Source organism: Canis lupus, chromosome 30 (genome assembly GCF_011100685.1).
Source record: "Canis lupus familiaris isolate Mischka breed German Shepherd chromosome 30, alternate assembly UU_Cfam_GSD_1.0, whole genome shotgun sequence".
Classification (NCBI taxonomy): Eukaryota; Metazoa; Chordata; class Mammalia; order Carnivora; family Canidae; genus Canis; species Canis lupus.
Genome location: NC_049251.1, coordinates 14,268,929 through 14,296,898, shown reverse-complemented (window position 1 = coordinate 14,296,898; position 27,970 = coordinate 14,268,929). Strand labels below are relative to the sequence as shown.

General features: G+C 41.6%; 1 protein-coding gene across 12 annotated transcripts in view; it reads right to left on the bottom strand.

Annotated features, from left to right (window-relative positions):
* The window catches only part of SEMA6D (semaphorin 6D), a 172,117-nt gene that overhangs the window by 46,034 nt on the left and 98,113 nt on the right, over positions 1–27,970 (bottom strand). For 6 of the 12 annotated variants that reach the window (XM_038580319.1, XM_038580325.1, XM_038580329.1 and 3 more), the window contains exon 1: positions 8,175–8,418. The exons of 1 other annotated variant lie outside the window; for it this stretch is intronic. The gene's annotated coding sequence lies outside the window, so the exon portion shown is untranslated. 5 more of the 12 variants (XM_038580322.1, XM_038580320.1, XM_038580323.1 and 2 more) reach the window with 5 other exon arrangements.

Genomic DNA, 27,970 nt, shown 5'->3' with positions numbered 1-27,970 from the left:
TAGTTGAAGGACCACTGATAGAGATCAAAGATGTGGGAGGAATGGTCTGGGAGTGTGCCTGGATTTTCCAGGTGCTATTTGGCTTTTCATCAGCCCACGGGGCAACCAGCACAGAACTCATGCCAATCATCTCTATTTGCCTTCAATACAACCAACAGCAGAAGGCAGATTTCTGACGCCATGAATCTGAAATGGCTGACATCAGGGGCAGGGTTATGTTACTAAGCATCAAGGTCTGGGGTAACTCTCCAGGCCACTGGACCTCTTCTGCCAAACTCCCCTTTCCAGTCTGGCTGAATCTGTGGCGAGTGTTGTGCATGTGCATGAGGGTAGAGGATAGCTGGTGGTGAAACTGGCTTCAAGGGCTATAGATCAGTGAAAGAGATATATGATAAAATCCCATGTGAAGACAGCATAGTATAAGGGCTAAAAATAAGGGCTCCGGAGCCAGACTACATTTACTTTTGTTCAACAGACACTGAGGTATAGATGGCACTCACTAGCTGCCAAGCACTATTCTAAGTGCTGTTCAAATATTAATTCGTTTGCATCGCACTATAACCCTTCTGAGTGGGTGCTACCATCATGGTCCAGCTTTTCTGTGGTGAAACTGAGGCTCAGAGAGGTAATTTGTAATTTGCTCAACATCACGGTCCATGAATCACACTGCCTGGACTCATACCTCAACGGCCTGGCTCCAGAGAGTTCATGTTCAAGAGCCTGCCATGCCATTTCTCATGCGTCCAAGTCCCCTGCTTTGACCCTGGGAAAGCTGCTCAACCTCCCAACCCTCTATGTCTCCCTGTATAAACTGTGGATATTATTAATAATAGTATCTACCTCAAAGAATGCTAACCAGCTCCCTTGATGTACGCATCGAGAAAGAGTATCACACAGTAAGCACTCAGTAAGCGCTAGCTCTCGGTTCCCGATCAGTCCTACACGCTCAGGGGCAGCCTGAGGATTAAATTAGATAACATATTTAAAGTGTTAGGCACAGTGCCATGGCACACAGTAAGTGCTAGCTGTTATTATTAGCTGAGTTCAGCCAGGCCAGTTTATTTTAGGTCCTGTCTGGAAGGCAACTGTGCTTTATGCAGGGAGAGGCCGCCGGTCCTTCAAAATAAATAAATAACTGGGTGGGAGCCAGACTAATTATTAGACTGAACAGGTTCTCTGCTTTAGGTCACTGGAATATTCCTGAAAAGTTCCCGATATTGAATTTGTGTATGCTTAATCCTTTTTCCCCATTGACCTATTTTATAACTTCTGATTGATCTTTCATTGGCACAGATTCTTCAGACTTAAGTCTTTTCTCAGACTGTCATGTAACTATTAACTTGTAAAAGACTTAAATATACCAAGGAAAATTGAACCACTGGAGCACTTCTTGGCAAAGTAATTGGCTTAATCATTCCCTAATGTAATTGTTTTCATTTTATTTTTCCTTTATTATGTGTTCTAATAAGCATGCTTATACTACACTGAACGTCCCGTCTTTCCTTCCACGAAGCTTATCACCTCCACTATTAAACTTAACCGTGGTTAAGTGGCTTGATTGCAATTTCTGTTAGTTCAAGGGGTGTATGATGGCTTGGCAACCCTCATACCCAACAGCCTAACTTGCAGCAGTAGGGTTGGACATGGGAAGGAGGTGGGGAGGTGGGGGTTGTGGGGATCCACTGATAGGGGCTGAGTTTATCCTGAAAGCTCAGACCCAGAAAGTATAGCTGAAGTCCCCAGGGTATCTCCAGGATGGAATTTTCCAAAAGGAAGTATTAGTAACTTCCCAAGTTGTTTACTGCTACTTTTTCACTTTATTAGGAAAAAACTGTCAGTGCCAATCCCACCTTTTGCAGAGCTTACCAGGCAGTGACAGGCTATATCTGCAATGTAATAAAATGCTAAACTCAACCCGCACGTTTACTAAGATGTTTGCTGCATGTTGCTCACTCTGCTACCTTTCGGAGATGAACAGGCCATCCAGCCTCAGAACCTACAGTCCAGCTCCTATCATTCTAACAGTTTTGACAAGTTTCTGTTCTTCTGCTTCCTCTCTCCACATTCCCTTCTCCCCTCTCCAAACCCTGCCATAATCCTTATCACAGAGTCTATGTCTAGAGTTCTTTCAAGTTAAAAAAGATGAAACCAGTGAAGCAGGACCCTTCTGGTATGGTTCTCCAAACAACCCCGTGGGGGGAACCCATCTTACTGGGTAATTTGAGGCAAATCATGTCATCCCTTCCGATGTTCTGGCACGACACCAAACCAGCTGGCAGCTGACATGGGGTTTTTAGCTCTGATCACGAAGCAATCGCCCCAAGATTGATCCCATTCATTCTGATGGCTTAAGGACGGGGCTATCTGCTGAATGGCTAGAGTAGACGAGAGATACTCAACAAATATTTGTGGATTGCACGGCAAACTGCCTCTTCACACCTGAAATGCAAGTCTGTCCTAGGTTAGGACTCAAATGTGGACAACTGACCGTGACCCATCCCCATCCCCACCCCAGGGCCTTTGCCTAAGCTGTTCTCTATGCGTGGAATGCCCTCCCTCTCACCACCTCCCCCACTGCCCCTCACAGTCCACCTGTCCAAATCCTACCTAGTTCAAGGACCAGCTCAAATATCAGCGGCTCCACAAAGCCCTCCCTGACTACCCTAGCCAGAAATAACTTCTCACTCCTCTCAATTTCCATAGGTCTGGGTGTATGTTTTCTGGTACTTAAAACGGTTGCCATTTTATCTTGGCTATGTGTTTACCTTGTCTTTTCTACACCACTCAGTAAGACCCTTGAGCTCTGGAACTCTGTGTCAGTTCCTCTTTGAACCATTTCCCCCACCCTGCACCTAGTCGTGCAGAGCACACACTTGGGAAAAGTTGCCTGAATGAACAAATGGTTACCCCAGCAATGACAGAAACAGAAACAACTGCAACATTCTTTATTCCTTCTTCTGCCTCTCCTCCTTCTCCTCTTTCTTCTGTAGCTTTTAAAATATATTTACTTGATCCACCAATTACCCCGGGGAGGAGGTTTGGGGACTAACTGATGGATGTAGACAACTCTGCAGACCAAAAAAGCTTCCAGAGACCCCTATGATGACAAGTGATGCCTAGGCCAACGTAGATGCTGGGGAGCCGGAGTCTCTGGTCTGTTGACAGCCGGCTCCTGGGAATGGAAGTGTTATTTTCCCAAAGAGCTTCATCTGCTCTGGTTCATATGTGCCAGTTCCTCGTCTGAGTAGAAACTCCTGACTTTATTTTTAAATACAGACTCCAATAATAGGCTAAGTAATTGCAGATCTTCCCGAGGCCTTATTATACATGTACCAACATATTGGCCTTCTTAAAACCCATATTTCTTTCCGGTAAATATATGTTGAACACCTGAAATTTCAGCATTCTATGTAGTGGTGGCATGTGTTTGTTTTTTCCCCCTCCCCTAGGAATCCTGAATAAAAAAGGGACAACAAAAGAAATGCTGATGCACGAGAGCGACAATTTCTCAACAATGTGTCTGATTACTCGTATAGGTAAAAGGATTCTCCTGCAACCGTAAGTAAGAAAAATGTGTATTACAATATAATACATAGTCAAACTTCAATAATACACTTTCTATCCTGGTGCCACTAATGCTTGAACAGCTGCAGCTCTCACTGTCTTTGCTGATGGGGCCCATAAATACTCCAGGGAAATGGGACAAGGATACATAATGGATCTTCACCTGCCAAGATCAGGGAAATGAATGTCAATCGCACCCTGGATGCAGACGCACTTTTTGGTGGAGAGTGATGAATATTGCCATTTGTCCTATGCCACTGTAATCTTGGACAGGAAAGCCTACCATGGAGAAAAATGGTGGGAGAAGAGGCTGTTCTGGGACACTTGAAAAGAAGAGTGTGTCATAATTATTTGGCCACCAGGAATAAAAGCGAGAGAAGTGTATAACAATATGATTTAGTTTAGAGAAAGGTTAAAATTTAAGAGGGTACCCACACTGTACATATCATTTCATTCGGTATAAAATTTTCCCTCAAAAAAGGACTCCTTCTTTGAAAACCAAATGTCAGAAATATCAGGGAAGCACACAATTATAGGGCAGTTTATGTTACCAGAAACAAGTCTGGGTGGTGATTAAAGGGTGTGGGCTGACGTGTTAAGCAGACCTGGGTTCAAATTCCGACTCTACCCCCTCCCTGCTGTACCATCTCAGGAACATGACCTGACTCCTCAGACCTCTGAGCTTCCTTTTTAGATAAAGCAGCGAAAATATCAGAGCCCACCTTGTGCAGCTGATTAAAGGTTACGTGATATAATTACTATCAAGAGTAACAATAAGTGCTAGGTGTTGTGTGGTCGCTACTGTCTTCACCCTCTTCCCCTTCCTCCTCCATCATCATCATCTTCGTCATATCGCCCCAGCTGCTTTGGGGCTGATTTCCTTAGGAAACGTGAGGGAAAGAAGCAAGAAGACTATCTCCCACCCAAATACGAGGCGGTCGCCCCCTCTCCCATCAAGCTCCAAAAGCAGTACTTCTAATCATAAGTTTTCTTTTTAAAGCTTTCACCCTAACTGAACAAAGGTATCCACCTAACTCATGTCATTCTCTTTTTATCAAGCAATGACAACTGTAACAGATACCTTCTTAGTTCAAAAAAAAAAAAATCCCCCTCCTACAAAAAGAGTGATGGAAAGCATTGCGTACTATTAGACACAAGTCCCAGAGCACACATCATACGTTCTCTGCGAAAAAGGAGGAGGCAATGACACGGTCAGTTCTCCAAAGAATTTAGGCAAGGTCTTTTTCTGTTTTCAGCCATTTGGAATCACAGGCTAAAGACTACTTCATTCTTTTCTTCCCCTTTTCAAAAAGACTGCATTCTGAACGTCTGGGATGGGTGGTGTCTGAATGGCTTCTTCCAATTGTGCCACTCTGGTGGCTTCACCGCATCAAGCCTCCCGAGGCGTTCGAGTGGGTCGTGTAAGGCTGTGGCAAGTCCCCTCGGGGTGGAGCACGCCACTGCAAGGCGGCAGGGCCTTTGTGCAGGTGGACCCCCGGAGCTGGAGCTGGATGAGGGGCCCAGCACAGGTTGCCAAACAATGGAAACTTTCCCGTTCTGGGTGTTAACTTTAGTTACCACAGCCAGACAATGCTGCCAGTGGTGTGGAAGAAAAAATTGCTGTAGCCAGCTGTGCCGTTCACAGTCGGATGGATTCTGTGTAGCTCCAAATGGTGATGGAGCCAACCGCCTGTTGTAGCCAAGGACAGGATGATGGATGATCTACACACTGTGTCCAAGTGGAGAGAATGGCAGAAGTTCACTTCGGGGTTGTTAAAATGCTAATCTGGGCGAGTTAACAAAAGCTTAATAGAAGCGAAAAAGTTTGAGAAATAAGTACACCTCATGTGGTATCTATGTGGACCACTGATTTGATCGCCCTTGGTAACATAAACGGTTGCTTTTCAGAGTAGAAACGTTTCCTTGTTTTCCCGGTGGCTGAATGGAAGCGGCTCCAGTGATTAGCTGCACCCCCACTGCTGGCGGGGCCTGAGGAGGAGAAGTCAGCCCAACAATAGCCACCTCGGCGGAAGAAGGTTACGGCGTGGCTTAACATAGTTATAGGACTTTTATCTCTCCGTGTGTCCTGGGAGTAAATCTAGACACACTTTTTCTCCCCCAAGCTAGAGGTTGGCAGCTGTTCATGAAATGAGCAGAAACCTAAGATACAGGCTTGGGTGGATTTTAATGCTAAGTCTCTGTTCACAGGAGTTCCCCAGTTCTCACCACAGCTTCAATTCCTGAATTACACTAAGAGTAGATTGAATTCTTAGTGTTCGCAATTCAGGATTCAACGACATGCTTCAAAAAAAAAGGGTGCATATTTACATAACGCGTAAAGTGATCCATTTTGCCACACTCTGGTTCTTTGCATTCTTCTTAAGTTGAACATACAACAGAAGCGCATCTGCCTCACCTGGTGTTGGAACGTTATTGGCTGGCATAGCTTCCTGCAAACGACAGGTACTCACTAAATACGGCCTGGCTGGCACCCCCCAAGTGCCTCTTGCTTCCTCTAGAATGAATCTAGAATGTGCAGGCTGAAAGTCTATTAACTGAAATAAAAGGGAATATTTTATCCTGTACCCTGTGAGGGAAAGAGTTCGCCTCCTACGGTTACACCAATAACGGTTAGGCATTCAGCCAGGCTCTTAACTCTGCGTAAAATGCATCAGAATGGTGAAAAATGACCCTCTTTCAGATGCATTTTTCACTCTTTGTATCTTAGTGAAACTCACATGCAGGAACAATGACTAAGCTAATTACCAGCGTTTATTATGATGGAGCAGCAAGAAGCGAAGAACTTCTCCAGGTTCAGTAAGTCCTTAACAATTATGAGTAAATTGTGAATCAAAGCTCTGATTGCTGCTTACTTGCCTGTGTGCCTTTCCAGCAAGAGAAACCACCAGAGGAGGATGCAGGGGCCCATTCACCCAGAGCACAGATATTGGACAGATCCTTCCTGAGCAGCAAGCAGCCAGTGAACTGAAGTCCATGGATTTCTGAGTTGCGCTCACTCTAAGGACTAGCAGGTTTACGTCACGGCCATCTTTCAGATTCATCAAACCAGGGGAGACATGACCAGATGGTGCTATTAGTGAGCACCAAAAAATGGAAGAAAGGGAGGGGGGAGAAAGAGAGAGAGAGAAGCAAAAGGGCAGAATGCTCACAGATCTAAATCAAACTCAAGTTAACCAGCTGTTTGTGATGAAGAAGTCACAATATTCCTGGCAAACTGTCCTGCATCACAGAAATGTTCCTCAAAATAGGTCAGCTCCGTAGCACCTCCAGTAGAAGCAAACACAGGTAGCAATATTCTGAAGGATCCAATAGGAAATAGTAACTGGTTGTTAATCTAACTAAACGTGCCAGGGGAAGAAAAACGGTCTGCTAACAACACAGTGTGGAAATCTTAGGGTTATTTATTTAACTGCCGTGCTGAGAGCACATTCTAGGGACCCAAGTCAGAGCACAGACAACAACTATAAAAAACAAAACCCAGCTATGGCTGGGCTATAGTTTATTTACCTTAAGACGTTTTAAGTTCATGAGAACATAGGCCCAAATCTCAGAGCTTACTTGGCAATTTCTATTTATCTAAGTCGGGTAAATGTTTGTGTAATATTTGCCAGCCTCACCGAATATGCCTGTCACTCACTACATTAAGCAGGACTACGCGCAACTTAATTTTCCGAGTTAGATACCTAAGAGAGCAATAGGATTGAATAAACCAGCATCAGAATCTACCATCTATGAAACCAAAACGACAGCAGAGTCCTCACCTTGAGGCAGGATCTTTCTCAATTCTACAAGGACAAAAACCTGGAAAGATTTCTCCAAACAAGAATTTTTCCTAGGCCGAGGGACAAGAGAGACCCAGCCGGCCAGCTGAGAAAAATGTTAAACCTCCCTCTAGGACTTTAGCCTCGAAATAAACAAGAGGATCCACTTTACTGCTCCAAACACCAAGCAGAGGGAAGGACAGTCCTTAAAGAGTACCTGGACTTGTCACTGCAGACTTAAAATCCTCAGTAGCCAGAAGTTCTTGGGAAAATCACTCTAGACATTTTTTTTCCCCCCTCAATTAACTGGAAACACTACCGCTGTTCTTAGGAGAAAACAGGCGCCCACAGTGGCGGACACCAGGTCCAATTACTGTTTACCAAGTCTATATGTCTATAATAACGATCCACTGTCCCTGTGGGGTGTGAAAGCCACCCAGCTGGGGCCGGGGAGGCTGTGGGATGCTGGAACTTGGCTGGCTGATGGGTCACCTCACAACACCTAGTCCTAAGCCTGAGCTCCTCTAATGCTGTGATTAATACTGCCACTTGGTCCCCCTCTAGCTCCACGACATTCAGCTCTTTCCAAGTTCAGGATTTCAACGATCTCCTGACAGCGGCGCTCCCGAGAGTCGACTTGGCAGAAACGTCTCAAACCCGGTTCGCATCCACGCCAAGCGCTTCATGACCTTTCGGTTCAACCCAGGCCTTTCCTCCACCACGGAGGGGGCCGTCAGCCCTCCGGGACCCCCCAGGCGGCGGCGGCCGTTCCCGCGCACCAGGCGCACCCCTGGTCGCTGTCACGACGGGAAGTGAAAGTTCCCCTACCTTCTGCTCGCCATGCCCTGCGGCGGCTCCCTCCGGGCCGCGGGGCGCCTCTGGCCGCCGGGGAAGGGGCTCCTGCGAGGCCGCCTCTTCCTTAGCACTTTCCGCGCAGAAGTGATGGGGAGACCGGGACGTAGCGCACCTCCGCGCCGCGCCCTGCCCGCCCGGCCGCCAGCCCGTCCAGGGCGCTTCCGTGGACCATTTGCAGCCGCGGAACAAAGCGCGGAAAGTTGCGGGGGAGCGCGGCCCGCGGGAGAACCCGGGGCGCCGGGGGGGGGGGGGGGTTCGGGGGCGGCTCCGGCCGGCAGGGGGAGGGGGCGGGGGCGGGGGCGGGGGCGGGCGGGCCGCGGCCGCCGCGGGGCTGGAGCCCGGGGCAGAGGCGCCCGAGCGCGCCCCCGCCCCCGTCCCCGTCCCCGCCCCCGTCCCCGCGCGCGGCCGCGGGCTGCCCCAGCGGGGGACGCACGGACAGGCAGCGGCGGCCGCGGCTCTGCGCGCCCCCTTCGGGCGTCGGGCGTCGGGCGCGGGCGCGGGCGCGGGCGGAGGCTCCCTGCCTGGCGGGCGCGGGCGACCCCGACGGTCCCGGCGTGCGCTCCGGGGCGGCGGGCTCGGTCGGCCTGGGCGGGCTCCCGCTGCAGCCGCCGAGCCCCAGCCCTCCCGCGGCGCGGCTCCCACCGACGGTGCGCGGGAGAGCGCGGAGCCGCCTGTGCCTGGCAAGAAACTTTTACTTGCCCCCTCCGTCCGCCGTTTTTACCATCATTATTTTCTCCGGGCTGGGGGTGCACAGTGGCGGGGGCCTCCCAGCGGCCCACGTGCCCCTCCCCCTGCGCCTCCAGCGGTGCCGGTTTCGACGGGTCCCCAAGCCTGTCGGGCCCGCGGCGCGCCCCCCGCTCGGCGGACGGACAGAGCTGCTTGGAAGAGAAATCGACTCTCCAGTGACAACACGCAGCACGGGCGGCGCACACGCACACGCACACGCACACACACGCGCACACACCGGCTGCCGCTCAGGCTCCGAGGGTCCGGGGCCGAGCCCCACCGGGCGCCCAGGGCATCGGCGGATTAGGAGCGGGTCTTACCTCATGGGGGGCGGGGGCGGCTGGCAAAAAGAGGAAAAAACAACAACAACAACGACCCCAGCTCGTCACGCGCAGGGAAAAAGAAAAAGAGAATAAAGAAAGAAAAATCCCTCTTGCTCGTTAGGTCTCGGCTTCCTCCATACGATCCTGACAGTCGCCGCCACCAGGGCTCGCGGCAGCGCCGGCAGCGGCGGCGGGACGGAGCGGGAGCAAAACAAATCGAGGCCGGGCAAATGGTGTAATTCGATCCATCTCCAAGTCAACCCATCAGGCGAGCCGGAGCCGGTTCCCTCCCCGCACCGGGCGGCTCGCGGCGCGGGGCCCACCCCCGGGCACGGACGGCAGGCGGCGCGGGCGGCCCGCGCGCTCCCGCTGCTGCTCCCGCTCCCGCTGCTGCTCCCGCTGCTGCTCCCGCTCCCGCTGCCGCTCCCGCTCCCGCTCCCCCCGCGCCGAGCGCCGCCTGGAGGCCCCCAGCCCGGCGCCGCGGCCCCACTGACCCCTCGGCGGCCTCCGCGCCCCCCTCCCCGCGGCGCTCGCGGCGCGCCCTCCCTCTCCCCACCTCCGAGGGCCGCTCCTTCCAGCAACTCCCGGAGCCTCGGTCCTCCAGCCCGCGGCGGCCGCAGCAGCCTGCGAGGCAGCCTTCTCGCTTCCTCCCTCCTTCCCTCCTCCTCGCCTTCCCTCACTTTTTTCAGAGCTTTCCTCCAGACGTGCGGAGGACAAACCATCGCAGCCCGGAGGAGCTGCAGGCGCAGTTGCTCTGCGAAAGTTCGGCCTTGGTTTCCTAACCTGAGACCTGTTTTCCAAGCGCATCCTTTACGAACCCGCCCCCGTATTACCTTTCTGGTCCCCCGGCCCCCTCCCAACGTCTCTTTATAACCGCCAAGCAAAACAGCTGGGGAGAAGCAATCAAACATTGCTTTATCTTTATAAAATACAGAAATTGCCTACTAAAAATCCCATTTCTCCTTTGAATGAAAGCCATTCAGTACAGTATAATTTTGCAGGCTAATGAGCCGGTTTTACAGGCAAGTGTTTCGTGTAATATGTTGTGGGAGAAATGAAAATGTCCTTGAAGTGACATCATTTAAAATTGACTGTCACAAATGAAAGAAAGAAAAGGCCATATATTCCAAAACAAGAGGATTTTAATCCAAACTTCGTTTCCAAGAACGGGGGCTGTGTTTTATTAATTTCCAGTTGAATTATGAATCACTGAGGGCTCTAAATGGCTGGAATGAACCATGATATCCCTATTTAAAAAAAATAAAGAAAAGGAAGAAAAAAGAAAGAAAGAAAGAAAGAAAGAAAGAAAGAAAGAAAGAAAGAAAGAAAGAAAGAAAGAAAGAAAAAGAGAGCTTTCTCGCCAAACTTTTAATTTTCATTTGAGTATGGTTAATTACCGTGAAAGAGAGAAGAAGGGGGCAGAGAAAGGATTTTCCTTTCCTCAGTGGTTCCTGCTTTCTCCCCAGCACAAAGTTACATGTTTACATTTAGGTAAAATACCCTGTTCTGAGTTGTTTCCGCAACTTCCACGACAGGCTTGAAAAGGAACTCAAAAAAGACACCCCAAGGAACTGCGGCAGGACTCATCCGGAGAACTGTTTTCTCACTAGTTAACACTTTGTTACCAAAAGGAAGAAGGAGGGAGGAGGAGGGAGATTCTTTTAAAATATAAACTCTCTTCCTGCTGTTCTTCCTATTCGAAGAAAGGGGTAGGGGGCGGAAAGAACAGCTTTGGCAACGCAGCTCTGTGATTTTTCTGTTGTTGTTAAGGCTTTTGTTGGCTGGCTGGCTGGTGTTTTCTGGTTGTGCTGGGCTCTGACATCATTGCAAGTTACTTGGCAGTCAGGGCCCTTCCCCAGCCAACTTCTGACCCAGAAAGCTGTGCCTGTTTTACTGGCATCCAGTCATTCCGTATTTTCTCCATCAAGGGAGCAAGCCCCGCTGCAGGCAGAGGGCTCTGTGCACTGAATGAAGATGCAAGGGGGTGACCAGTGGCTTGATGAGAATCAAATTGCCACCCACCTGGAGGCAGAAGGCTTAGGAGTTGTCCCGTCTGCAGTAGCAGCAAGTGGTGGTGGTGGTGGTGGTGTGTGTGTGTTGTTGGGGGGGGGGGGGGAGTTTAATTCTTTAGATTCTTGAATTCTTTGCTGTAATTCCATGATGGCCAACTTTACAGAGCACCACCCATGGGAGTGCAGTTTATCGGGCACTGTGTTCTTAAATCCAGGATTAAAAACAAAAAACAAAAAACTTTTAGGCTGCAGAAGGATGTACTTACTAATAGGTCATTTCGAACCAAGGACTTGACGTGTTTGCAGTCTAAATACTAGTCTAGACCTCTGAGCCAATCCCGATGTTTGGTTCACTGGGAGAGAGAAGTAGAGAAGTGGACAATCCCTGGACATGGACAGAAAGACACCCATTATATTTTGTTTGGTATCAAAACATTACTCTTAGGGCTTTATCATTCCCTTGCTTCCCAGAATCTGATGGTCAGGAAAATGATACTCTTTTAATTCGGAATTTAGTGGCAAGAAGTCTAAGGAAAGTACACACTCTCTGCAGTTTGTTAGCATTTGGTTCTTTCAGTTGATTTCAAAAGTTGATCAAAAGTTGATTACTTTGAAACTTTCGGCCCTGTTTACTTCTCTAGGCTGACACTCCATCCCACTTTACACTTTAGGCTCTATAGCGTCGAGTGGCCACTGGCAGTTCCCCACCGCGTCACTGATTCATGTCTCCTGTCTTCACTTGTGTCTCTGCTTTTAAGGGTTCTCTTTCCCCCATTATTTCAGGTACTTTAATTCTGGCTTTTCTTCACTTTTACCAAAAATTTTCTCTAGGTGTCATAATTTCCCTCCTCTCACTAGCCCCAGGATGGGTGTAAGCACCTCTTTTCTGTGCTCTCCCAGCAAGTTCATCTATGTAATTCACCACATTAAAGGGAAAATGTCTGCTTAGGATGTCTTCTCTACTGGTTGCTTCCTTTTTTTTTTTTTTTAAAAAGATTTTATTTATTTATCCATGAGAGATACACAGAAAGGCAGAGACATAGGCAGAGGGAGAAGCAGGCTCCCTACAGGGATCAGGACCTGAGCCAAAGGCAGATGCTCAACCACTGAGCCACCCAGGCAACCCTCCTACTGGGTGCTTCTTATCTGCAGGGATCTCGCCTTTTTATCTCAACAGCTCCAGTGCCTAGCACAGTGTGTGGCATTTAGGGGGCACTCGATAAATCCTTGTGAAACAGGACAGATAGTGGAGCCTACAACTTTCTCGCACAAGTTTATGTGCTAAACCAGAGAGTATAGTCATCTCTGGATTCTGTATTCCTCCAGAGTAGAGATTTATTCACTTGTATCCCCAGAGCAAGTGTAGTACCCTAGTAAGGATGTTGATTGAATGAGTGAATAAGGAAGGAAGGAGAAGAGAAGAGAATGGAAGGGAAGGGAAGGGAAGGGAAGGGAAGGGAAGGGAAGGGAAGAGAAGAGAGGAGAAGAGAAGAGAAAGAAAGGAAAAAGGGCAGCCCAGGTTGCTCAGTGGTTTAGCTCTGCCTTCAGCCCAGGTTGTGATCCTGGAGACCCAGGATCGAGTCCCACGTCGGGCTCCCTGCATGGAGCCTGCTTCTCCCTCTGCCTGTGTCTCTGCCTCTCTCTCTCTCTCTCTCTCTCTCTCTCTGTGTCTCTCATGAATAAATAAATAAACTTTTAAAAAAGAAAAAGAAAGAAGGAAGGAAGATATCTGGCTCTTTTCACACTCAGAAAGAATACCTAAAGGACTCACTGCTGTAGATTGTCAATGATTATGCTTTAGTGTTATCTGCATACATCTCCCATTAGTGGTAAGTAGTAACTTAATTCACAGTCGTTTGTTTGACTGTTTTCTTTAGGAGTAAAGCTCAGAATTTAATTTCTATGTTTCATTTCCAATCTAGTTTTCAGAATAACAGCTCTCTGAAAATTATAGAGAATCTGTGTGTGTGACAGTAAATAAAAGTATATCAATCATTAAAGAGTACAACTCATTAACTATTACATCACAAAGCATTAGTGCTTAATATGTGCCAAACTCTATCCTTAGCATTTTACAAATATTAACTCATAACAATTTTATGAGGCAAGTACTATTATTATCTTCATTTTATAGAAGAGGAAATTGAAGCTTATAGAGTTCAAGTGACTTGCCTAAGACCACACACAGGTAGTAACTAAGTAGGGTCTGAACTTAACCTCTTGTTTAGTTTTAACAGTGGTTAATGGTGAGGTCACAGTTAATAGCAGTAGCTAATGGTGCAGGCTTTAAAACATTAGACAACCTAGCTTCAGGTCCAGGCTCCTCCTCTCTTGGGATCAAATTTATTTGACTACACTGTGCTTCAGTCTTCTCATCTGTGAAACAGGGGTGATAACAATATTTCAAATGGGTCTTATGAAGACTGAATATGATAATGCATGTAAAGTGTTTAGCATCTTACCTGGAACACATCAAGCACTGAATAATTATTAGCCAATGTTCTTACACGTGCCTTGAAGGCAGTGCAATCTTGGAATCCTGCAGAATTGAATGGGAGACTTAATCCAACCTCACATTAAATGTGAGACGTAGGGCAAAAGCACTTGGTGTACAATAGGTTTTCGATAGCTTTTTGTTCCATTCTATCTCCTTCATTCCCCCATCTCTGTCTGCGTATCTGTTAATTCAGATACACACACTACTCACTATCCAGTTGATAGGAAATAACATTTTTGCATGAATTTTAATGAATAATACAGTTTAGGATCTAGAATTTCATGTTCCAAAATAAAAAGAAAGGTATTGAAATTTCAAAGGCAGCTACAGCTTCTGTGATTACTTTAATTTCGAATGCACATATAGTATTCCTTGCATTCGCACATTATAGAAAGTGCTTTTGTGGCAAGGGATTGCTTTCAAAACTAATCTAAGCTCTCCATGACATGATAAATCATTAATAATATAGACCCAAATCTCGGCATCTGCATGGGCACAGCTGGCCTCCTTGTGTCAACAGTCTGCATATGAAAGTGACTCTGCCAAGATATTTCACTTTAATGAAAAATATTTATCACGGTAAATCTTAAACCTCAAGATTTTACTGACATAATTCATTTCTATTATTATGTACTATGATAAGATACCACCACAGCTATGCTTATGTTTGGAATGATAAAAATGTGCCTTTTTAGTCATTTTGATTACTATTCCTTTGCATGAACCATTTTTGCTATACAGTCTAAGTAAAGGGAATGCACTGTGCATTTATGGAAATAATAAATCAGTTACTTATCTAATTTTTCCAATGACCCCACAGATGCCCACTGTGTGGAAGGGCACTGAGTGCTTAAGTCAAATAAAATCAGACTCTTTTTTTGGTACCAACAGAAAGATGAATGGTAAGCAGCCCTTAATAATACTAGCTCTTCTGAAAACAGGCAAGAGATCGTTTGAAACAGCAGAGGCAAAATAAACTTTTTAGAGGGAGGTTCAAACAAAAGGATGATAACTTAGTCAAAGTTGCTTACTTGTATAATATGTACTTTGAGAAGGAGTGCTTAGGATGTGAGGATGCTAGCTTACATCTCTGCAGATATAGGGAAACTGAGGCTCTGTGTAAATTCCTCAGAGTCTTCTCTTCCACAAATTTACAGTAATCAACCCCTTGACCTTGAGGAATTGGGGCTGAATAATAGCTATTAAATGTTAGAATCTCTTCACAAAAATGCAAGATAATATAAATAATCAAAAGTGGTAGAGAATTAGAACATTTTATGTTTTTTAAAGTATATGCTTTTTAATTTTTTAACACAGGTATCAAATATATTTTTTAAAGATTTTTTATTAAAAAAATAAAAAAAATAAAGATTTTTTATTTAGAGAGAGAGAGAGCATGCACACTAGATGGGGGAGGGGCAGAGGGGGAGGGAGAAGCAGACCCCTGCTGAGCAGGGAGCCCAATGCAGGGCTCAATCCTAAGACCCTGAGATCATGACCTGAGCTGAAGGCAGATGCTTAACTCACTGAGCCACCCAGGCGCTCCAATTTGTGCTTTTGAAATAAACCTCACTTTTTCTCCTTCGTATCCACTCCACCCTTGCTTACTATTATTATTGTTTGTTTGTTTTTGCCTCAGCCAATGTTAAAATTCAAATCAACAAAGGGAGAAGAAACTGAGTACTTATTACATCCTAGATACTGATGAGCTACAATGGAATCCACTTAATTTTTACCATAACTCTTAGAGACAGGAATCATTTAGGAATGAAGAAACCCAAGTTTGTTTGAGCTAACCATCTTGTCAGGGTATCCAGTCTCATAGATGATGGAGTCTAGAGTCTACCACAGATCTGTTTGGCTCTCAGGCCTAATTTGCTTTCTAAGAAACCATGCTGTAAAAAAATGAAAAAAGCACCCATTTGGAAAACAATGTGTCTTGGATAACACAGGCAATAAAAATATTTGAAACCCACAACTACACTCTCAAAGATAGGTTAAAAATGTGGGCTTCAATTTCTAATTCTTGGATAGTTGTTGCTTGTTGCATACAAACTAGTATTAGGAACTGTGTGATAGGGTTTATAGCATACTTTAACCTTCTCTACATTATATGCATACTATTCCCCGTATACCTCTTCTGGATCACTTATAAATAATAATTAAAACAACTATTTAACAGCATGCAAATTTATATTAAAAATAATCCCCACTGGGTAAGCTACAAATGTTTCAATTAATGGTTAGGGGCATATGATGGCAACTTAAGCAAAAAAGAAAAAAAAAAATCCTAATCCCTAAATCTTACATATATTAGAGCTGTTCATTAGAACTACAGAGTCAATTCATTGTTGGAAACCACTTAGTGCCACCTACTGGTTAAAAAAAGAAGAAGAATAGGATTCTGGGTAATTTTCATCTTTCCAAACAAGGCATGCAAGGATACATTTTCTCTTTCCTTTGCCTTCGCAGGAGGATGTTTTCTATTGTGGACATTTGATTAATATCGAACATATTAGAGTCATTTAAAAATGACAGTGGTAATGTGCAAGGGAGTGAAGGGTAATATGTGTATGGGGGGCAGGAAAAAGTTGACATTCTGGAATAAAAATCAATAGCAAACACTGTTCACATTCTGCTGTAATTACAGGAGTTGTCTAAAATCCCAAATGCCTTATTATAATAAACTGTGATGAAGTGGCAAGGGCCAGCAGCACAAGGGGAGATACCTTTGGCTAACAACTGTTTAAATCTGAGTCTGGGATATGGTGTCATTGAGTCAGCAATGACACAAACGAGGTAATAGGAGGTAATGGTCTCTCCATCAGCCCCAGCTACTGGAGTTTCACTTATGTCCTACAAGGAGGCTCAGGAGAAATTTGCTGTTTGTCTAACCTTTTGTTGGTTCCACAAAGTGGTCTCCCCAGATCTCTCTGGCCTTCGAAACCAGAAGCCATCATCAGTAGCCAGCAAGTAAAAACAGTTAAGGATCATAAATTTTTACAACAGAATTTTCTTACTGGGATGGTCCTAGCAACCAAGTTGGATTTAAACATTGTCCAATTTACTGTAGTTGAGCATGAGCTCCTCCATGGCTGTCTTCTAAAAGTTTGAATTGTGGTATGTGCTGAAGAAAATCACTTCCAATTTATATTCCTAAGGACACCTTTAAAAAAGGGCCTCAGAGTTTGTCACTGTCTGAATTTGTATTTCAATTATAAAGCTAAGAGAAGAAACTGTTTGGCTGGAGCCTTTCTGGAAAACCCAGAAAAGGTCCAGAAGGACTGGTTAGAGGCTTTTAACAGTATCACACACCCATTAAATTAGAATCTTTCCATGTTACAATTGTATTCAATAGTTGACTTTTCAAATCTTACTGCATCTTGATCCACACACAACATGGCGTGTGTGTGTATGTGTGTGTGTGTGTGTTTTTCTTCCAAGAATTCCTGTTTAAAGTATTTGTGAATTCTTTTGCTATATTAAAATCTTTGGAATTGTGCTCATAAACTACCCCCAATGTTTTCTGAATTTCTGGGTCATAATTACATAATAAACAGATTCATTTCTCATCACAAATTTTAATTAAGAATTCCAGTTAAGCAATTATTTGCTAATGAATAATACCTACTCAGTACCAAAGCATACTACTAAATATGTTTACTCAAAAGTATGTTTTCCAAAGATATTTTCCATGGGTCAGTTCATTTTTAAGTCATCAACCTTATATTTAAAATAAGAGGAAAACGTTTATCTCCGATGTTGTTGAGATGTGTGAGGGTTCAGAAGACAAGGAGAGTAGCTGGAATAAATTAATATTAAACGTTAATCAACTAAGATTGCAGCTCTTCGAAAATATAAAGATCCCTAAATTCTGTGATTTATCTTTGTTAGATCATTTGGTGAGGCTACCCGATTGCCTATTCAATGGCCAGACTTTTGCCTAGGAAAAGAGTAGCGGAGGCAATTATTTGCCCCATGTGTATTTATTGTGCTTTTGAAAAAACTACCTCAGGCTACTGATTCCTCCAATATGCTCTTAGTTCCCATGTAATAAGGGAATAATCAATTTTCTTGCTTTTATTTGCCAGCTCTTATGTTGCTGAACGAAAAACATAAAAAAAAAAATGAACAAATTAGTCATCCATTTTGATAGCAGGTAAGTGTGCAGCTTATAGAAGGGGTGTATTTATGGGAATTTCAAACAAATTAAGTTAAACCACTGGGTTGAGACAGACTACCTGTAAAAATGTTTCCATTAAGAGACAGTGAGTTCCAAGGGAACAGAAGACCTTCCATATCAAAGCAGGACATTGCAAAATCCAATCAAGGTGACAATAAGAGATCTCCCAGATAAGAATGTAACTAATGTGGAAGACGGCAGGATCATTCACTCATTCATCCTTGCATACGTTCATTTCACCATTTGTTATTAATAGCAGCAATCTGCTTTGTGTAAAGCACTGTGCAGAGATAAATGAGATATACCTTGCGTTTAGACAGCAACTTAGAGTTTGAAAAGCAGCTTTATCAGTCAGTGTCCTGGCAGGGAACAGATGGCACATTCAACTTGTGTAATTTGAGGTGCCTTTAATAAAGGAATTATTTGTAAAGGTGTGGGTAGAGGGCAGGGAAAGCACACAGAGAGGTACCTTAGCACCTGACTACCCATAGGACATAAGGAGCCAGAGGAAGGAGCAACTAGTAGAAGCTAGAGACAATGTGGGGAAGACCCCCTTGCTTAGAAGTCAATTTCTAGAGGCACAGAGTAGAGAAAAAGGAGAGGCTAGATGTGATGGAATAAATGGAAACCTGTTATTTATTTTTATTTTGATTCTTACAGAATAGTAGGTGGTAGAAATCTTAATTTTGCAAATGCAAAAACTGAAACTAGATTTATTTATCATAACTTAGAGCAGAATCAGACCTTGAACTTGAATCTTCTGAATCTAAATCTGGTGCTTATCAACCTATCTTCTACTTCTCTACCCTTTGGACTTCCTTATTACACGTACTATATTGAATCATTAACACGATTTATCACTTAGTGGACTGAGCTTCTTGAGAGGGAGAACTAGGTCATTGTATTTAGTGTACAAAATTGCTGCTGGATAGGAATCCCGGAGATCTCTGATGGATAGAATGGAGAGAGCATGCAACCTAACTGGAGAGAAAGATGTATGAGGCTAACATCATACATAGCAGAATGCTGCAAATGCTAAATCCAAGAGTAGAGGGAGAATGCTCTAAATAGACAGAAAAAGGAGGAATAGCTAACAGTGTGTATTGTAAAAACTTTATGATGTAGGGTCATATGAGCTGAGCCAAGCACATTGAAAGACAAGTGTCAAAGGTAGAGGACTATAACCAACTGACTGTGGGCCGAGGGGACAGGAGGGGCAGGAGACAGTGGGAGGGCATGGTATAGTTGAGCATGATTGGCATTCCTGGAGGAAAGTAGAGATGTGGCTGGAAGGACAAGATAGGATCATAGCATGGAATTTCTGAATTGGCACTTGCTGGAATTAGAACGTTTTTCTCAGGGTGTTTAGAAGCCATAGATTTTTAAAGAAAAGATGATCCTAATCTAGGCCATGCTTTTGAGAGACCGTGCTCAAGTCAAAGGGTAAAAGAGCTTAGAGAAGCGAGAGTTTCAGAGTAAGGATGCTAGTGTAGGGGTCAGGGCAGAAGATGGCTTCAGTGGTTGCCGGAATCAGTATATACCAGAGGCCAATGCTTGACTATCCATGTGAGATATGTGAGATCTTTCCAAGTTTTCCTAGTGTGGCCAAATTTAAGAAAAGTTGTATTATTATAAGAGACACAGGGAGTGAAGCAGGTTTGCGGAGGGGATAACTGAGTTTGGCTTTGGAGAAGTGGAGCTTAAAGTGCTGGCATGGTATCCTTGCAGCAGCAAATTAGAAATTGCTATTATAATTATAGTTAGTGGACAGGGGAAACTTTCTATGTTCTGGAGGAACAGCAAAATCTAAATGAGCTAAATACAAAGAATAAAGTAAGAAGAAATTTCATTTTTATCAAACTACCCAGGTTAGCCTGTATGCCCTCCTAAGTCTCACATGCTCAGAGATGCTCAGGTGAGAAACTTTAATCCTTCCCATTCCTGGACTGTTTCCTCCAACATGGAAAATGTACACTGGAGAATTACAGAATGATTTCCATTTCTCTGCCAAGTCCATACAAACATAGGAATAGCAGACCTGGCAATTCATCATGCTTTATCTAATACCTTTTGGGCCCGCTGTTCAGTGATATCTTTTCCACCTGACACTTTTATAGAAAATGCTGATGCATTCTTTTAAAACTTTTTGTGAACCTATTCAATATCATTATTTTAGAATGCTAAGGGAAATTTGATGTTTCTTAAAGTGATGTAGATGAGAAAAGTATCCAACAATTAATTAATTAATTTAAGCCATTATCACTCTATGTCATATTGGATAATTAGAATCTGATTATCAGTATTTGCTACTGAAGCCTAAATCAACTCAGAGAAATACAGTTCAGTGGTTTCTTCTCTCAATTATCTTAAACAATGTGAACATCGCCATTTTACTTAATTTGAAATGTTAACATGAAATATAATATGGATCGTTTCAGAGTAAGAAATCACATCTTGACAGCCTGATGATAAAATGCTATAACAAAAATTAGATCAGTGCCACTTCTCTTTACAAAAATGTGGGAAAAATAGAATATGACTTTAAATCCTTCAACCTTAGGTTTTTCTACTTATTTAAAAAAAAGAAAGTGAGTGTGGGGACCATGAATATCACGGTATTATTTAATAGTTGGAGTGAGCTTCAAAGTAACTTCTGACAAGACAGCTAATAATGTAATAGTTATAGGATTTGATCAGTTTCTTCATTTATGTTATATAGATTAAAAACATATAGTGTTCTCACCCAGTACCTATGGGAAATAGGAGGGAAAAGGGGGTGGAGGTAGAAAAAAAAGTAGAGTGACAAAATGAAAGAAAAGGAAAGCAAATGAGAAACCTAATTAAATTTAACAGCACATTTCCAAGGAAAAGATAAAGTCTTCTGCAACATCTGCAGGTTCAATTTCTGAAGTGTAGGTACTCACATTGGCAGGAACTTACTTTTTTTCCCCTTTTTGTTTTATTATTTGCCATTAATGGAAGGAGAAATAAAATAGATATAAGTATTTGTTAATTTCATGCAACCCATTTCAAATTACACAGAATGTCATGGAATGTAAGCTTAATTACACAAGCAACCTTTGTATTAAAAACATCACTTTATTACCCTCTATAAACATTTTATGAATCCGTTTAGTTTACAGTTAAATTAAGAGGAAATGAAAGGCAAGGATAAACTACAAAGGATTCCTTCTTCATCTTTTAAACTGACTTCATTAGAACCATAATTTAGTTCTAGGTATATCTGAGCAACCCGAGCGTAGAGATAGGACAAATCTACACTTGTATTATTCAGTCAAATGTTGAAAAAAGTAGTGTTTGGCTTTTGATGAATATTTAATATGCCAGAGAGCTCTCAAGATTCCACTTTAGCAGTGAGATCTGGAGCAGTTTTCAGCAGAGACTGAATTGCTGATCTGGCCCCCTGAGCTCCCTTTCCACTTTTTCTTCCTCTGATATTCCTTAAGTTGTAGAGAAGTAGAAAAATACAACACCCTGTTGCCCAAACGGTCTCCTATGTGTATTGTATAAATGAAGACCATTAGGAAAAGTACCCTGGGACTGAGAAACTCCCCGCTCTGGAGAAGTAGCCTGTTGTTGGCTTGAGGCCACAGGAGTATGACTACCCAGCAAAGATTTTTGACTCCCTGGTAATGGCCTTAAGCCTTGAGAGCTTAACAGAAATCCAACATTTTTCATACTGCAACATGAAATTTGGACCCAATTTGAGCAATCTGGACCCATCTTTGCCTCTTAATCAGCATGAGTCAATGTGGGACAAGAACACAGGGCTTTCACAGAGGACTGGTCTTAGTTTTTTCTGCAATTCAGAGGACTGAGAAAAGCACTGGTTGGGATGGTCTGGTGTGATCAGCTGGAGATTCTCTGGTTAAAGTGGAAAATGGTGAACTTCTGGGCAAAAAATCAGGAAAGAATTCTAGAACCTCTGTCAAAAATTGTTAAAATAATTAAATCATATATTTTATTATTTTTCAATTACTTTATTAGGGTAGGTGCACAGGTTTTTTGTTTGTTTTGTTTTGTTTTTCTGCTTAGCTTTGGTTTCCTAACAATTCCAAATTTCAGTTTCCTCTTTTGCAACGTTGACATATTTATTAAGAGGTTATTGTTAGGAGTAAAGTAATCAACATTTGTGAAAACATTATATAGGTTTTATAGAGTAAAACTGTAAAATCTTATATTAAGGTTAGATATTACCCAAGTTCAGTGGCCAATCTGTTGGCCAGATAAGAATCACTTGGATGTTTGTTAAACCTTATGTGTCATACCTGTTTCCTCTCTTCCTTCCCCGTTATGATCCATCCCTCTAGTGTCCTTCTCTTCTCTCTCATTGAGTAATCATTACTTTAGTGATCCACTGTTATACTGTGTCTTGTAAGTTCTTCAGAGTAATAAAAAGGGTGAAAGTAGCTGCCTTTAGCAGGAAGTGCTAGAAAGCCATATTTGTATCCCTAGTGCTTAGAACAGTTATCTGGCTAAATATATATTTATTGAATGGACAGTTTAAATGATAACACAGAGATTACTACCAGAAAGGTGAACATATTTCTACTACGGTTGTACATCTTTTAAAAACTTTAAATATACCTTAACTATAGCTCTGAAAGAAAAAAACAGAATAGGATAAATTCTTCAACATGATCAAAATACAAGCCATTCATATCAAAATTCAACAAGTTCCTAGTGGTAAAATGCAAGAATTCCTCTTTTAAAAAAATCCATGGATATCAGTCATCAAGTTCTTCTATAATATACCATAATTTTGAATGTGCTGGCCAAAGCAGTAAGTCAAGAAAGTAAAATATAGTCATAAATATTAGAAAGAAGGAGACAAACATTGTAAAGGTTTTAGAAAGAATAAGAGAGCTTACTAAGCTTAGTAATTTATAAAATGATGCAAAAATCACTAGTCTTCCCATATACCAAATACCACACAAATATTATTGCAGCATATAATGGAAAAATATCACATTCACAAAGGCAAATGAAACATAGATAGATTACCTGAGGATAAACTTGGAAAGAAATGTGCTGGATTTCTATTAAGAAGACTGTAATGCTCTTCAGAGGAATGTAAAGGAAGATGATTAAATGAAGAACCAGATTTTATTCTTACATCAGAAATCTCGACAAATATGTCTATTAACTCTAAATTAATCTTGAAATACAGTATACCTGTAATTAAATTTCCAGTACTTTATTTTGTGGGTGTTGGGTGTGTTGAACATTGCTTTAAAAAACATTTAGAATCATCATACATGACTAATCTACATAGTTCAGGATATAGAAGGTAACTCTTTTCTGCTTGAGCAATAATATGTATGCTAAAGCTACAGCAACTAAAACAATGCTGTGGTGATGCAGGAGGAAGCATCCAAGTAAACAGAACAGAGTACAAGTATGGACACAAATTTTTATATAAAATTAAATTCATGAATATGCAAATTAAAATATAAATATGGTAGCATTTCAAGTAACAGGGAAAGGATACATTATTAAATAAGCAGATTGAAGCAACTGGTGATCCATTTTAGAAAAAGAAAAAAGCTAGAATCCCGTTTCATATTTCATTGTCTGCCAAAAAATAAATTTCTAATAGATCATATATCTAAATTTTAAGAAGAGATTATAAAAATGTATAAGTGATTATTTCCACAAACCTAAGATAGTTTCTAAATATGACACAAAACTAAAGATCAGAGGATAAGAGACTGATACTTTTCCTAAAAAAAATTAAAATTTATATGCAGTAAAAAAACACAATAAAACTTAACACCAACTAGAAACCATCTGTAATATGAAAACAAAAGGATTATTATTTCTTTCTAAATAATAGCTGTACTAAGATGTAATGCACATACTACAAAGCTCACTCTTTTATAGTGTACAATTTAGTGGTTTTTAGTATATTGATAGAGTTGTGCATCCATCACCACAATCAAATTCCTGTATGTTCTCATTACCCCCAAAAGAAACCCTGTACCCATCAGCAGTCACTCCTTATCCCTTCCTTCCCCTGACCCCGGTAGCCATTAATCTACTTTTTTGTCTCTGTAGATTTGCATATTCTGGACATTTCATACATATGGAAATACAATATGAGGCCTTTTGTATCTATCTTTTCCCACTTAGCTTAAAGTTTTCGAGATTCATCCATGTTGTATCATGCATCAGTACTTTATTCTTTTTATGGCTGAATAATTTTCTTTTGTATGGATATACCACATTTTGTTTATCACTCATCAGTTGATGGACATTTGAGTTGTTTCTATTTCTTGGCTATTATGAATAATAGTGCTATGGAAATTTATATACAAGATTTTGCATGGATACATGTTTTCATTTTTGGGGGTGTGTACCTAGGAGTGGGCTTGCTATGATAACACTGTCTTTAATTTATTAAAGGACTACCAAACTGTTTTACCCTTTGGCTGCATAATTTATATTCCTATTAGCAATGTATTAGAATCCTAATTTTTTTATATCCTCATCAACACTTGTTACTGTCTTTTTGATTAAGCCATCTAAGTGCGTGTAAAGTAACATCTCATTGTGGTATTGTTTTGCATTTTTCTAATGACTAAAGGTGCTGAACATCTTTTTATGAGTTTACTGGCCATTTGGATATTTTTTGAGAAATATCTATTTACATTCTTCACCTGTTTAAAAATTGGGTTGTCTTTTTATTAATGAATCATAAGAGGTCTTTATATATTATAGGCAAAAGTCCTTTACCAGATATATGATCTGCAAGTGTCTTCTCTCATTCCATGGGTTATCTTTTTGCTTTCTGGATGGTGTCCCTTGGAGCACAAAAATTTAACATTTTGATAAAACCCAATTTATCTATTTTGTATTTTGTTACTTATGCATTTGGTGTCATATCTAAGAAGCCATTGCCTAATCCAAAATCATGAGGCTTTATTCCTATGTCTTCTTCTAAGAGTATAATAGTTTTAACTTTTACATATAGAGCTATGATCTATTTTGAGCTAATTTTATATGGTGTGAGGTAGGGGTCTAAGTTCATCATTGTGCAGGAAAAAGAATATTATCCTTAATATGTTAGGTGCACTTCAATAAGAAAAACTGCAAATAATAAAATGGAAAAATGATATTGAGCAGATAATTTCAATCAACTAAAAAGCTATCAACTCTAAAAAGTAATCAAAATGCTAATTAAAACAATGAGTTATCATTCATATTCTGTAAGTTTAGCATTACTTAGAGAGACTAGCAGAACCCAATGTTGAGGATGTATGGGGACATACAGTTCCTTGTATTTATTGTTGGGAGCAATTAGGCACCATGTATCTGAATGTAAGATGTACTTTTCTTTCAACCAGAGGATCCATATCTATGAACTAATCCTCTTTTTTGAAGATTTTATTTATTTATTTATTCATGAGAGAGAGAGAGAGAGAGAGAGAGAGAGAGAGAGAGAGAAAGGCAGAGGCATACGCAGAGAGAGAAGCAGGCCCCATGCAGGGAACCCAACATGGGACTTGATGCCGGGTCTCCAGGATCATGCCCTGGGCTGAAAGCGGCGCTAAACCGCTGAGCCACCTGGGCTGCCCAAACTAATTCTTTTTTTTTTTTTTTCCAAACTAATTCTTTAAAAAAGAGTTAGGCTACTGCACATACTTAGGACTATCTATGGTAGCAATAAATTTCAAACAACCTAAATATCTATCATTAGAGGAATATTTAAATAATGGTGTATTCGGTGAAATACTATACAGCTATTAAAAGTGATGGGACATTACTTTCTACTACATACTAAAAGATAAAGATAGACTATAGAGCAGTTTATTTCATATGATTTCATGTTTTAAAAACAAAATTCAAAAATAAATTAAAAAAACTAAAAAAAATTCAAATAAGGCATGTGTGTATATATAAATAAAAATGTTAAAAATGGTTTTAAAACAGGTAATTTTCTTTCTTCCTTACATTTCCATGGACTATCAGAAATTTTTCTCTTTTTATCAAGAAGGAATTAATCTTATTAGCAAAAAAAAACTTAATTTTTTAAGCAAAATCTAAAGCCTTGTAAAACTTTTAATATGTTCTGATATATGATGCATATACACACATAAGCCTACCCCATCTTTCCTTCTTTCCAAAAAAGAGAGGGAGAGAAAATTGGGCCATTGTTTAGTATCGGACCCAAATGTTATTTACATCTCCATTAGTGATGTAATTCCCTCCCAGAATTATCTAGGTAATTGTATTAATTTTCCACTTTCATTTTTAATTTCAAAAGGTAGGAGTCATCTTTCATAGGCTTCATTTTTCCCTGCACGAAATTTCTGGAAATGGTCACAAAGTGAGTTGCCTCATGATGGGTTCTTTTCTCTTTTTCCATAGGTGCAGTAATATATGTGAAAGTTCACATAGCTGATCAAAATGTATCATATTGTTGATATTATGACATAACTAATAACGTTAGCCTATGTCAAATATTCAAATATGCAAATATGCCCTTACTTTAAATAAGAAAATTATATTTCACGTCCTATACAAAGAAGCGTGCATTTACTTTAAATAAGAAAATTATATTTCACGTCCTATACAAAGAAGCGTGAAAATATTTTTATTGATGATACACAAGGAACCCCAAAACTAAAAAACAAAAGGATAGCCTATAAAATACAACTCTACCATGGCATAAATTACAGTTAGCTAAAGCTAATGGGCTAGCTGGAGCAAACATTAACCACTTGACTAACAATGCATATACTTGCTTTAGAATGTAGAAATTCTTTTGGAGAATGTTTCAACAGACTTTTTCAAAAAAGTTGTACATGAAAATTTGAAATAAGAATGTTTTATTAGCAATAAATTCATGGACTGTATTCAAAACCTTTCCATTTCTCCTTTTCTTTAAATGCACACACAAATTGTATCATAATCAATTTTGGAGAGACTGACAATCATTCTGCTATAAGAAGGGGATTAGGAAGTAAGAATATATTGAACTGTGTGTTCTTGCTTTTCCTCTGTTCTCTTTTCTCCCCCAAATATTTCCCTCCCTTTGCTACTGAATTGATGCTAAATGCAAGAGGTCAATTGAAACTATTTGTTTAGGCCTGACTTGGAGGGATAGTCACTATTCTCTGTTGTCAGTAGCTTATGTTTTCATGATTCAGGTTTGGGTCTTTTTTAGAGGTAATCTGGTGTAGTGGAAAGAACACTGCACAGAGACAAATAAAGCCACTTTTATGTACCAATTCTATTCCTTATAGTTGTTGGAAAAATTATGCTAACGTTTTAATTTCTTCATGTATTAAAATAGCAATAGTAATATCAATCTTCATAGGGTTGTTAAACATCTAAATGAGACAGCACTGGCAAAGCACTTAGCATAATGCTTGGCACACAGTAGGCTGGCAATAAATATTAGGTCTTGTGTTATTTTACCTAAATCCTATGATTAGATGGAAATTTGTTTCAGAGAGAAAATAACAGGTGCTAAGTGAACAGTGTTGAATAAAGGAAGTGAAATAAAGGTCTTTGAAAAGCTGGCACAGGCTTACCCTTTACATCTTCATGAGGCTGGGCACAGAGTAGATGTTCAATAAATTACATAGATAGGATAAAAAAAGCAATTTAGGGATTACTCTTTTTTCCTGTTCTCCCTCTTTTATAATCATAGTTGCTTCCCTTTTGCCTGCCTCTGCTCTCACAGCCACTTTATTTTTTTTTTTTTTTTTTTTTTTTTTTTTTTTTTTAAATTTTTATTTATTTATGATAGTCACAGAGAGAGAGAGAGAGAGGCAGAGACACAGGCAGAGGGAGAAGCAGGCTCCATGCACCGGGAGCCTGATGTGGGATCCGATCCCGGGTCTCCAGGATCGCGCCCTGGGCCAAAGGCAGGCGCCAAACCGCTGCGCCACCCAGGGATCCCTCACAGCCACTTTAAATTTAAGTTTATTATACAGTGGAGAATGTCAGAACTACTACTTCGGCAGTGGTGGTAGGCTAAAGCAGAGCCTGGAAAACCA